We start from the raw sequence: 13,620 nt of genomic DNA, 5'->3' as shown, positions 1-13,620 counted from the left end.
CTCCACATGTATGCCTCTATCTCTGTGCTACCCGTATCGCTCCCCTCTATCTATCTATCTGCTGTCTGTCTCTCACTCAGCAGCCCCCACTCCCACCCCCTCCCCCTTCCCAAGGAGGACTGAAGTAGCGGTGTGATTGTAACTTGCTCCACGGCCTCTGTGGAGAGCACTCCAGCAACTCTTACAACAGTGCTAATCCCCCTCCCTCCCCTCCCTACCTAGCCTCCCTCCTTCCGCCGCCACCTCCCTCCCTCCTTTCAATCTATCTGTTACTCACCCCTACCCCCACCCCCGCCACAATCAGCCCCTTAGCCTCCCTCTCCCCTCCCCCCTCTACACGACGCCACACTCTCACCAAGACCTCAATAAGCCAGCGGGCGCCCACTACTAAGCCTGCTCTCACACACTGAAGAGCGCAAGGTGGGGGAGAGACCACTCCGCAAGCCGTCAATCCCTCTCCGCTGCACGTGATGTGAGGTGAACGCTGCCTGCCGCCCGCGACAGTCAGCCAGGAGGAATCAGTCCACACCGTGACAGTCAGCCAGGAGGAATCAGTCCACACCGTGACAGTCAGCAAAGTTGTAGAAGACGAAAAGAAGACGACGAGAAGAAGAGCAGAAACAAGAAGAAACCCCAAACACAGTGAAGAAGAAGAAGAAAATAAACAAAAAGAAACCCCCAAACACAGTGGCCGAGAAAGAAAGGAAGAAAGAAAGAAAGAAATGAAGCTATCAGGGCGATCCTCCTTGAGTTCACTTCTGTGAAATTAAAACCAGTCTGAGATTTGTTTATGCTAGAAAACTTTTTTCTTTGCTTCCTTCTCCTTGGCTTGGGGGGGGGGGAACTCTACTTGGAATAAAAGAAAAGGGACCTCCCCCCTCGCTCTTTCTCCCCTCCCTCCCGCCCCCTTTTTGTGACGACAGTCTTGTGTGGGTGGCAGTAGGAGAAGTGAGGAGAAAGGGCGTGGTGGAGAGTGCAGGAGAAAGGCTGGAAGAGAGGAGAGGTGGAGGATGAAGACAGGAGAAAAGCAGTGGTCCCTTCACGAACAGTTGTGAAGACGTCGACAGAGCGGCGTGTGAGTGGTTCAGTGGCGGGGTGAGACGTCACGTCGTGTTTGTGGCCCCACGCTGAAACAGTTGGTGGAGGTGGGTGTGATCGGTGACGTTGAACACAGCGAGCCGTGCTGGAGCTATTTGTTCGTGTGCTGGGGAGTTTTGTCCTGGATGTCCTGCAAGTTCCTGGGGGAACCCAGTGACCCACAGAGTGTGGGTGTGATCAGAGTGTGGGTGTGACCCACAGTGTGTGGGTGTGATCAGAGTGTGGGTGTGATCACAGTGTGGCTTCTTGGGTGGACAGTGGCCGCTCCGTGCAACAAGTGGTTTCAAGGTTTGTTTTACCGCTTTTTCTCTTTTATCCCTGTTTTTTGCTGAACGTCTGTTTCCACTGACACAGCTGACTCTTTTCACACTCTTTTTGCTCGTTTGTTCATTTTTCACACTCGTTTTGCTCGCTCATTTTTCACACTCTTTTTGCTCGTTTGTTCATTTTTCACACTCGTTTTGCTCGTTCATTTTTCACACTCGTTTTGCTCGTTTGTTCATTTTTCACACTCGTTTTGCTCGTTCATTTTTCACACTCGTTTTGCTCGTTTGTTCATTTTTCACACTCGTTTTGCTCGTTCATTTTTCACACTCGTTTTGCTCGTTTGTTCATTTTTCACACTCGTTTTGCTCGTTCATTTTTCACACTCGTTTTGTTCGTTCATTTTTCACACTCTTTTTGCTCGTTCATTTTTCACACTCGTTTTGCTCGTTCATTTTTCACACTCGTTTTGCTCGTTTGTTCATTTTTCACACTCTTTTTGCTCGTTTGTTCATTTTTCACACTCGTTTTGCTCGTTTGTTCATTTTTCACACTCGTTTTGCTCGTTCATTTTTCACACTCGTTTTGCTCGTTTGTTCATTTTTCACACTCTTTTTGTTCGTTTGTTCATTGACTCGTTCCTTCTTTCTCTGTCTTTTTTTTTTCAACCGTTTCTTTTTATTCCTTTTCCTTTCTTTGACTTTATTCTTTTTACTTTGCTCGACTGGCATTTTTTTCTACGATTTTTTTTTCGTTTGTTTGTTTTTGTTGTGTTGTTGTTTTGTTTTTTAACAGAAGTCTGTCTTGTCCTGTTTTCCTCCCTTCTCTTTGTTCCTGTCCTGTCTTCCTTCAGTTCTTTGTCCTGTCTTCCTTCAGTTCTTTGTCCTGTCTTCCTTCAGTTCTTTGTCCTGTCTTCCTTCAGTTCTTTGTCCTGTCTTCCTTCAGTTCTGTCCTGTCTTCCTTCAGTTCTGTCCTGTCTTCCTTCAGTTCTTTGTCCTGTCTTCCTTCAGTTCTTTGTCCTGTCTTCCTTCAGTTCTTTGTCCTGTCTTCCTTCAGTTCTTTCCTGTCTTCCTTCAGTTCTGTCCTGTCTTCCTTCAGTTCCTTGCCCTGTCTTCCTTCAGTTCTGTCCTGTCTTCCTTCAGTTCTTTGTCCTGTCTTCCTTCAGTTCTTTGTCCTGTCTTCCTTCAGTTCTTTGTCCTGTCTTCCTTCAGTTCTGTCCTGTCTTCCTTCAGTTCTGTCCTCTCTTCCTTCAGTTGATGAATAAACAGAGAAAGGATTAAAAGAAACACAGACCCGAATGAAAGAAACCCAAACAGATAACAGCCAGGAACTATGTTTCATGTAAAGGTCTGAAAGGACTGAGGGTAAAGGTCTTCCCTAAGTACAACATTAACACCTTCAATATGTATGTCACATAGTGAACGTTCCTCCCGAAGTACAACATTAACACCTTCAGTATGTATGTCACATAGTGACACTATGAACACATCATATGTCACACAGTAAACGTACAATATGAACACATCATATGTCACACAGTAAACGTACAATATGAACACATCATATGTCACACAGTAAACGTACAATATGAACACATCATATGTCACACAGTAAACGTACAATATGAACACATCATATGTCGTTTTTTTCTTTGTCTTTTAGATTTCAGTTTCTTTTTTAATTAAAAAAAAATCCCGAAACTTCTACAGTGCAGTGCGTCTTCGTTTTGTATGGTCATACATTGTGTGGTCATTTGGTCCAGCTTGACATCACCCCTTTCAACAACAACAACAAGGATAATCATGACGACGTGATAACATTCTGACATCACCTCTTTCAACAACAACAACAAGGATAATCATGACGACGTGATAACATTCTGACATCACCTCTTTCAACAACAACAACAAGGATAATCATGACGACGTGATAACATTATGACATCACCTCTTTCAACAACAACAACAACAAGGATAATCATGACGACGTCATAACATTCTGACATCACCTCTTTCAACAACAACAACAACAACAACAAGGATAATCATGACGACGTGATAACATTATGACATCACCTCTTTCAACAACAACAACAACAAGGATAATCATGACGACGTGATAACATTCTGACATCACCTCTTTCAACAACAACAACAACAACAACAAGGATAATCATGACGACGTGATAACATTCTGACATCACCTCTTTCAACAACAACAACAAAGATAATCATGACGACGTGATAACATTATGACGTCACCTCTTTCAACAACAACAAGAAAGGTAATCATGACGACGTGATAACATTATGACATCACCTCTTTCAACAACAACAACAACAACAACAACAAGGATAATCATGACGACGTGATAACATTATGACATCACCTCTTTCAACAACAACAACAACAACAAGGATAATCATGACGACGTGATAACATTATGACGTCACCTCTTTCAACAACAACAACAACAAAGATAATCATGACGACGTGATAACATTCTGACATCACCTCTTTCAACAACAACAACAACAAGGATAATCATGACGACGTGATAACATTAAGACATCACCTCTTTCAACAACAACAAGGATAATCATGACGACGTGATAACATTCTGACATGACAGTATTCATAAAACGCTCATTGCTGTACGCAAACCCAGTCAAAGCGCTACAGATCAAAGCGCAATGCACACAGATTAGCCATACGCATGCACACAACAGCTGACAATGTTGAATTAATTGTGAACTAACACACACACACACACACACACACACACACACACACACACACACACACACACACACACTTTTACTGTTAAATGTAACTGCACGTTAGTTATGGTAGTTTTTCTACCTTTTCTGTTTTCCTCTCCCCTCTCCCCTCCCCAGTGCCCCCCCCCCCCCCCCCCCCCCACTTTCCTTTATTTTATTTTATTTTATTTTTGTTGTTGTTGTTGTTGTTGTTTTGTTGTTGTTTTTATCGTCTAATATAATATGACTATGAGTGAAAAGACGCTGAACTAAAGAACGGACACACACTTTTTAAAAAAATGAATCTTACCATTTGCTTTTGATGGATTTTACATTGTTGGTTTATCAGTGTATGTTTTATTTATTTATTTGTTTATTTATTTGTTTATTTATTTGTTTGTTTGTTTGTTTATCTATTCATTCATTTTTTACTTTTTCATTCTTTTCTTGTTCTTTTTGTCAGGATATTTAGCAGTCTTTATCCCTTTGATTGTTGACTGTCAGGATATTTAGCAGTCTTTATCCGTTTGATTGCTTGTTGACTGTCAGGATATTTAGCAGTCTTTATCCCTTTGATTGCTTGTTGACTGTCAGGATATTTAGCAGTCTTTATCCCTTTGATTGCTTGTTGACTGTCAGGATATTTAGCAGTCTTTATCCCTTTGATTGTTGACTGTCAGGATATTTAGCAGTCTTTATCCCTTTGATTGTTGACTGTCAGGATATTTAGCAGTCTTTATCCGTTTGACTGCTTGTTGACTGTCAGGATATTTAGCAGTCTTTATCCCTTTGATTGTTGACTGTCAGGATATTTAGCAGTCTTTATCCGTTTGACTGCTTGTTGACTGTCAGGATATTTAGCAGTCTTTATCCCTTTGATTGCTTGTTGACTGTCAGGATATTTAGCAGTCTTTATTTGTTTGACTGCTTGTTGACTGTCAGGATATTTAGCAGTCTTTATCCGTTTGATTGCTTGTTGACTGTCAGGATATTTAGCAGTCTTTATCCGTTTGATTGCTTGTTGACTGTCAGGATATTTAGCAGTCTTTATTTGTTTGACTGCTTGTTGACTGTCAGGATATTTAGCAGTCTTTATCCCTTTGATTGTTGACTGTCAGGATATTTAGCAGTCTTTATCCGTTTGACTGCTTGTTGACTGTCAGGATATTTAGCAGTCTTTATCCCTTTGATTGCTTGTTGACTGTCGGGATATTTAGCAGTCTTTATCCCTTTGATTCCTTGTTGACTGTCAGGATATTTAGCAGTCTTTATTCGTTTGATTGCTTGTTGACCGATTTTTCTGTTCCTTCTTTACCAACGAATTGAAGCCAGAAATGGAGCTTGTACATGTATGTCAGTTGTTTAGTTGTCTTGGTTTGTTGGTTTGTTTGTGGGGGGTTTTTTCAGAGCCAGTTCAGTTCCTTTTTGACTCACGTGTGTAAACAAAGTGAGTCTATGTTTTAACCCGGTGTTCGGTTGTCTGTGTGTGTGTGTGTGTGTGTGTGTGTGTCCGTGGTAAACTTTAACATTGACATTTTCTCTGCAAATACTTTGTCAGATGTCACCAAATTAGGCATAAAAATAGGAAAAATTCAGTTCTTTCCAGTCATCTTGTTTAAAACAATATTGCACCTCTGGGATGGGCACAAAAAAAATGAAGCCTAATTATATGTAAACTGCATTTACTGTTATATTTATGTTTTTTTATTCTCTAAACTTGACACTTTGATCTGATATTCTGACCCAACAACAATAGCAGTCATTATTATCATTTTATGTTCAAACGGGAACTTCTTTTGCTAAGCATGGAAGTTTTATTTATTTTGCAAACGTTTTGGTGCAGAGAGTAAAAAAGGGAAATTACTCTGTAATTAATGCTAGGGGACTTCATTTGCTTTAAACTGATCTTTCTCATCTTAAACATTACATTTTGAAATTATACTCAATACATAAAAAGCTTGGATTTTTTTTAAATGTATCACAAGTGAGTCTTGAAGGCCTTGCCTCTCTTGTTTTTGTTTGTTTGTGTTGAATTGTTTGTTTGTAAATAGAATGCTTCATATTTTATACATAAAAAATGGTTCAAACAAAACGTCACAAACTGTCCTTCTCCAGCAAACGAAGAGACGACATGCTCGCTTTTCTAAGTGTTGGTGTCAACAAACTGTCCACAATCAAGGAGAGGAAGGGGGGAGCGGAGAGAGACAGAGGGGGGGGGGGGGCAGCGGAGAGAGAGAGGGGGGAGGGAAGGAGAGATGGATAGAATAGGCAGATTTGCTCTCTCTCTTTTTTTTTTTTTTTTTTTTTTTTTTTTGCTCAAGGCTTAACGTGTTCTGTACATAGCCGTCTAACCCTAATTAGGATAGTATAGCCTGTTGAGCCGATTACACGGATTAGCGAGATTAGCCAGAGCAGAGAGTTTTGAGCTGTGAGCCTAGGACTGGCTGGTTAACCACTGAAGTGGAACGGATTATTAAAGTGCAATATTGTTGGAACTGTGTCTGTATGCCTGGTATGCTAAGCTTCTTCTTTTTCTTTTTATCGCTTTTTGTTTTTCTCGGGCAGGTACAGTGTAGAAATCGTGTTTTCAGTCTTAGAAAATGTTGGAAAACTGTTTCTGTTTTTGTGTGCTTGCTGTATTTTCCCAATGCTTCATTTCTTATTCTTTTTTCTTTCTTTTTTCATGTTTGCTTTCCTTTATCATCGGGTTTCTCTTTCTTTCTCACTCTCTCTCTCTCTCTCTTCCTTTGCTTTTTCCTCTTACACATATTAAAAAAAATCTTCTTCAACCTCGGTCCCTCCCCCCCCCCTCCCCTCTCTCCACCCCCTCTCTATGTATGTATGTATGTATATCTCTTTCTGTCTGTCTCTCTCTCTGTGTTCCTGTTTTTGTCTATTTCTCTGTTTTTCTTTCAAATTTTCTTTCATTTCTTTTTTTACTCTTTTTATCTGTTGATCAGCTTTCTTGGTGAATGTTGCTGGTGTCTTGTTTACTTTTCCTTTCTTTCTGTCTTTCCTTCCACCATGCATAGCAACCTCCACTCCCACCCCTCCCACTCTCCAACACTCCCTTCTTATTTTAACAACTCGTGATGTTGTTGTCACTCTTGGTGATGTTGTTGTTGTTGTCACTCTTGGTTTTGTTGTTGTTGTTGTTGTCACTCTTGGTTTTGTTGATATTGTTGTCACTCTTGGTTTTGTTGTTGTTGTTGTTGTTGTTGTCACTCTTGGTTTTGTTGTTGTTGTTGTTGTTGTTGTCACTCTTGGTTTTGTTGTTGTTGTTGTTGTCACTCTTGGTTTTGTTGTTGTTGTTGTCACTCTTGGTTTTGTTGTTGTTGTTGTTGTCACTCTTGGTTTTGTTGTTGTTGTTGTTGTCACTCTTGGTTTTGTTGATATTGTTGTCACTCTTGGTTTTGTTGTTGTTGTTGTCACTCTTGGTTTTGTTGATATTGTTGTCACTCTTGGTTTTGTTGTTGTTGTTGTCACTCTTGGTTTTGTTGTTGTTGTTGTTGTCACTCTTGGTTTTGTTGTTGTTGTTGTCACTCTTGGTTTTGTTGATATTGTTGTCACTCTTGGTTTTGTTGTTGTTGTTGTCACTCTTGGTTTTGTTGTTGTTGTTGTTGTTGTCACTCTTGGTTTTGTTGTTGTTGTTGTCACTCTTGGTTTTGTTGTTGTTGTTGTCACTCTTGGTTTTGTTGTTGTTGTTGTCACTCTTGGTTTTGTTGTTGTTGTTGTCACTCTTGGTTTTGTTGTTGTTGTTGTCACTCTTGGTGTTGTTGTTGTTGTTGTGTGGCTGGCTGCTCTTTTTCGGGGGTGGTACTGAAGATGGTGAGTGAGGATGGCTTGTTGTATCCTTTGCCATGATATTATCATTATAATCCCCCCTCTTCTTCTAGCACATCCGAATTGCTAATAATGTTTTATTTTATTCCTTTTCCTGTGAAATCATATAGTTTTCGTCCGTTTCTTAATAATGCTTATAGCGCGCACACACACACACACATACACACCGCCACCTCCGCCACCACATTCAGACGCACGTGCCTTATTGCCGTGTTCCAGAATTTTCAAGCCCCGTTTTCTGTGCAAATCTGGAAAATATAAAACGATTTATTTGCTTTTTTTCTTCTTCTTTTTTGTTTGTTTGTTTGTTGTTGTTGAAAGATTCAAGAATGACTATTCTTATGGTTCGTCTTAACATTCTGATGTTGGATATAAAAAATGAAACAAAATAAACTAACAGGTTAATCCCCAACCCCACCTTCCTCAGTCCCCTCTGTATGTTTCTGACTGTTTTCTTGTTGCTGTTTGGCTTTGGTTTTGGTTTTGGTTTTGTTTGTGTTTTTTTGTTTTTTTGTTTTTTGTTTTGTTTTGTTTTCTTTTGTTTTGTTTTCTTGTTGTTTCTTAAGCCACATGGACGATTGGAAAGAGAACAGTTCACATGATTCGGAAACCCATTATGATCATCACCATTGAATTATTTATATATTTATTCATTTATTCGTTTATTTATCTTATTCATTTATCTATTTATTTGTTTGTTTTTCTGAAGCACTCAGTTCTACAAGGGAAACAAACTTCCATAAAATGTTAATTTAATGGTCCGTGAGTGACGGCCCCTCATGTGCCAGCAGACGACAGTTAGCAAATCGGAGAACAGCGACAGCACTACCAGATCTGTCGTCAACTGGGTCACAGTAAGAGAACAGCGACAGCACTACCAGATCTGTCGTCAACTGGGTCACAGTAAGAGAACAGCGACAGCACTACCAGATCTGTCGTCAACTGGGTCACAGTAAGAGAACAGCGACAGCACTACCAGATCTGTCGTCAACTGGGTCACAGTAAGAGCAAGACGATAGTTTACTTCTCACTATATTCTTTCTTCGACAGTATTAAAAAAAATGAGTGGTAGATGTTAAACTGAAAGAAGAGAGAATGCGTTATCGCAAAGAAAACGGGAGGCACTCGAGACTTTTATCACTGAAACAAGTTTTCCATTGGGCTGTTGTGGATTGTCATGGTGGTGTTTAAACAGGGATTATTCCCTTCATTGCTCAGTGCCCACTGGTAAACCACAACAGGGGTTAAGAACCACCGAACAGCGTGGACAGTTTTCAAACAGAGGCGTTTCACAAATCCCAACGTAAAGTTACTGAAACTAATCCAAAGAAAGTGCGTATGGGGAAGTAGGTTAAAGACGGAGAGAAAGTGTCGCTGACACCCAGACCTTGGTTTGTGTGTGTGCCTGTAGTTCCTACAGTAGGAGTGGCTGTAGCAGTGTTGTTCACTTTGTCTCTCCGTTTGATTAAGTGATATCAGAGGTACAACAAAGAGGGCGAGGAGGTTGGTGCAACAGGGAAGAGACCAGTCAAGGGAGGTGTGACACTGTGTGTGTGTGTTGTGTGTGTGTGTGTGTGTGTGCGCGCGCGCGCGCGTGTGTGACTGCAGGGTGTGTGTGTGTGTGTGTGTGTGACTGCAGGGTGTGTGTGTGTGTGTGTGTATGCGGTATGTGTCTGCGCGCGTGCGCGCGCGAATGTGTGTGTGTGTGCGTCGAGGAGAAGAGGGAGTTTATATGTTTATATATATATATATATATGTGTGTGTGTGTGTGTGTGTGTGTGTGTGTGTGTGTGTGTTCCGGGGGTGGGGGGTGTTGGTACGTGTACGAGTAAATGCAGGTGTGTTGTAACTAGTACACTTACAGTGCATTCGATTTTAAAGCCGGGTATGTGCACGATGGGACGTGCAGTGCGTTGACGTGAACTCTGTCATAATGGACACACGGTTTTATTTCTTTTTGTAACACATTTGAAGCTGAGGTGATGTGTGTGTGTGTGTGTGTGTGCGCGCGCGCACGTAACATGCTAGACAGAGGTGAGGAAGTGAATACGGCATGAGGACGCGGAAGAGAGACAATCAGAGAGGGTGCACCTTGTCTTGAATCGATCCCATAATGAAAATCGGCTAAGAAAGAAAAACCAAATACTGTTCACCAATTTCACCCACCCACCACCCTCACCCCACTTACCCACCCACCATCACCACCATCACCACGTTGGCAGCCACACTCCATATTCAGAGAAGAATTCGTCTCAAAACAAGCACACATCATAACTGGTCAGAGTGTCATATTTGGGCTTGGATGGTCAGTGAATGCGGGCATACATTCCATGAGTAAGGGGTGGGGGAGGAGAGAGGCAAACAGACAGAGAGAGGGAAGGGAGGTGGACAGGTAAAGCCATACGTGAAGTTACAGCACAGACTGACAGCAAGAAGTGAAAGAGGAAGAAGAGAAGAGAAATCTTACAACTCACGACACAAGACCAGGCAGCAGAAACGTTATTAGGGAGCATCTGTTATCTTGGGCCCTGTCAGCGCCCCTTTGGGTGTTTACAAACAAGGAACCTGGCTGTGGCGTTTTGACAAGCTGTGTCCTCTTCGGCCACAAGCATCATGCAAAGTGCTGCAATCTGTGGAGTGCGGCCACGCTATCTTCCGGTGCCACTTCTTGTAGCGGAGTGGTAGTAGTTTTAACAAACTGGTAACCTTGAGGAGTGGGAGATAGGTCTGTTGTTTCCACCCCCCGTCAGCCTGATGAAGGCTTGCAAGTGGTGTCGGCCACTTCATATTCGGCGTCAGTAATCAGGGGTGGAGGGTTTTTGTTGGGTTTTTTGGGGGTGGGGGTCTTCTCTCTCTCTCTCTCTCTCTCTCTCTCTCTCTCTCTCTCTCTCTCTGTCTCTGTCTCTCTCTCTTTCATACTTATCACTATTAACTATAAAGTAACCAAACATAGAATCGCCTTTTGATTTCCCCTTTTCTTGTTTTTAGATTTTTATCAATTCTCATTAAAGAAAACTGGAAGTGTTACAGAATTGTAACGAACTATTACAACTGCCAGTTGATGTCAGTGTCATATTGACTATTGACGAATTCTGCTCCACGGTTTTTTTTTCTGAATGGTGTGATAACCCAGAGGATATAATTTTTCCTGTGTGGAAGTATAAGAAAATAATCAAACCCACGGGTTTACTGGCCACGGAAGAAAAATCGAAAAAAATGCATCGAGACGGATGAAGCTGCACAGAACGCTCACCCCCACAAACACACGTGACACAGAAATCGTCTGCGCGCGCACTAAGATAGAGTGATAGAGAACGAGCAGAGAGATACACCGACACAGAAGTGCACAGCGAGAGATAGATGCACACAGGAGAGCCAGTATAACAGTGTGAGAACCAGACAGGTGATAGAATTCACAGAACACCCCCCACACCTCTCCTGTCACACCCCACCTCCACCGAAACACCCTGAGCTGCGGCAGTACAGGGAAAGGAAGAGGAGAGAGGTTTATAGCTGGGGTGGAATGAACAGAGCGGGGAGGGGTGAACAGAGCGGGGACGGGGGGTGGGTGTAAACTGCAGCTCGTCTTCATAGGCGTGGGACGAAGACAGACAAGGGGGGATAAACGTCGACACACATGTCAGCAGGTCCCGATAGGCTGTCGTCAGACAGAGCCGATACTGGGAAGAACCCCCGCCTGTGTTGTCAGGGCTGGGGATCGTGACTCCTGGCTTCACGGGGCTGTGGTGTGCTGCTCTTCTGTCTGCTGATCATCTTCTGCTTATCATTACTGCTATCATTATTATCACCATCATCAATTATGTACTAGTATAATTACTATTTTTTACAATGCAATATTTTGTTATCAGTATTGTTGTGATGTCGCTTTTTTCCCCGTGTGTGTGTGTGAGGGACGCTGAGCACTTTAATACTGATAGCTTTACAGCCTTCATGACATCGGGTGCACGATACCAATAACAACATGTAACATTACTGATGAAAAAAAATCCAAAACCATTTAATGTTAACAATCAGTTTGTATATGTATTTGCATATGGACCATCAATTTAAAGTATTTCGATGTGAAAAGAAGTATAACATAAACATTATACCTATACTTATTGAAGCTGTCAACACATGATTTGATTTTCTCTGTGAACAACACCAGGTACTATTGTGTTGTTTTTCGTCGAAGGTTATTCGCTTCGGCAGTATACTTGACAAGTGAATGTAGCACGTTTTCCTGATTTATATTAAGCACATCAAAAATATCTTCATTCGTTGCTAAATTTGTTTTGAAGACAACACATTTTTCACGAATACCATCATTGGCTTTTCAACGAAACAAGAAATGTAACTCATCATCCGTGAAATGACCGCACATCGCACATCTTTTACTTTCTATGGGTATCTACCAATTTCTCCATATAATACAGTATTTGGAGTATGTAATGGAACATTTAAAAAATGTTTAATCGCAAAGCTATCCTCCTTTTCTAAATATTTGTTTCAGAAAGTCCCCAAATTTTGGCGCCATATGTTATCATTGATTCTATTGGAGCATCAAAAAGTTTCCAAAATATGTACGAATCTATCAAACCTAATTCACGTAAACATCTTACCTTCCTCACCTTCCTACAAATTTCTATTACTGACCTTGTCAGACAGCTTAGTTGTAAAAAGCATACCGAAATATTTATAAGTATTAGTTAACTTCACTTCTTCAGTGCCATAGTGCCATATTTCATGTCAGATAGGTAACCAACTTTCCTAAACACAAAAAGTTCTACATTTGTTTTCTCGAGATTAAGTTTTAAGAATAATCGATCTGCTTCTTGCTTTGATATGATTTGTGTGTAAGAGAGAGAGAGAGTGTGTGTGTGTGTTTGTGTGTCCGTGAGAGAGAGAGAGAGAGAGGGAGAGAGAGAACCTTTTTTTCTTATATACTCAGTTTTAGGTACTGCCTAGTCTCCGAATCTCTCCTTGAAACAATATGGAGCAGAATTTAACAAATAGATTCATTGCACAATGTGATTATATAAAGAGGTAGAGACAAAATACATTTTAATGCAAAGTTGAAAATAGAAACCATATGGAGCAGAATTAAACAAATAGATACACTGCACCATGTGATTATATAAAGAGGTAGAGACAAAATACATTTTAATGCAAAGTTGAAAATAGAAACCATATGGAGCAGAATTAAACAAATAGATACACTGCACCATGTGATTATATAAACAGGTACAGACAAGATACATTTTAATGCAAAGTTGAAAATTGAGACGAGCAGATATATACAAACATGAACTCAAAGGGACTGATTCAATTAAGTAACTGTAAAAAAAAAAATATGTAAAGAAAAATTCAATATATTCATAAATTTCTCAAATTCAATTAGTAATAGAAAAATCAGTAGATGAATTGATTAATTAATCAAATATTTTGATTAATTGCGAAATTCATGACTTCTATTACAATAAGCTCAAGATGCGTTATTTATAGGCAATAAGTAATGTCACTGTCGATATGGTTGCTCTTCAGGGAAATTATGTAACATTCTCTCTCCCGCTCTCTCTCGCTCTCTCTCCACTCTCTCTCCCGCTGTCTCTCTCTCTCTCTCTCTCTCCACTCTCTCTCTCCCCTCTCCCGCTCT

At 40.9% G+C, this 13,620-nt stretch overlaps 1 protein-coding gene across 1 annotated transcript in view; it reads left to right on the top strand.

The window, feature by feature from the left end:
* Positions 1-1,009: 1,009 nt before the first annotated feature.
* Positions 1,010-13,620, top strand: part of LOC143299878 (uncharacterized) — a 163,887-nt gene continuing 151,276 nt past the window's right edge. The window contains exon 1 of the mRNA XM_076613371.1: positions 1,010-1,386. The gene's annotated coding sequence lies outside the window, so the exon portion shown is untranslated. The remainder of the gene's footprint in view (positions 1,387-13,620) is intronic.

This window comes from Babylonia areolata, chromosome 25 (genome assembly GCF_041734735.1).
Source record: "Babylonia areolata isolate BAREFJ2019XMU chromosome 25, ASM4173473v1, whole genome shotgun sequence".
In the NCBI taxonomy this organism is placed as follows: Eukaryota; Metazoa; Mollusca; class Gastropoda; order Neogastropoda; family Buccinidae; genus Babylonia; species Babylonia areolata.
This window is presented reverse-complemented; position numbering and strand designations above follow the sequence as displayed.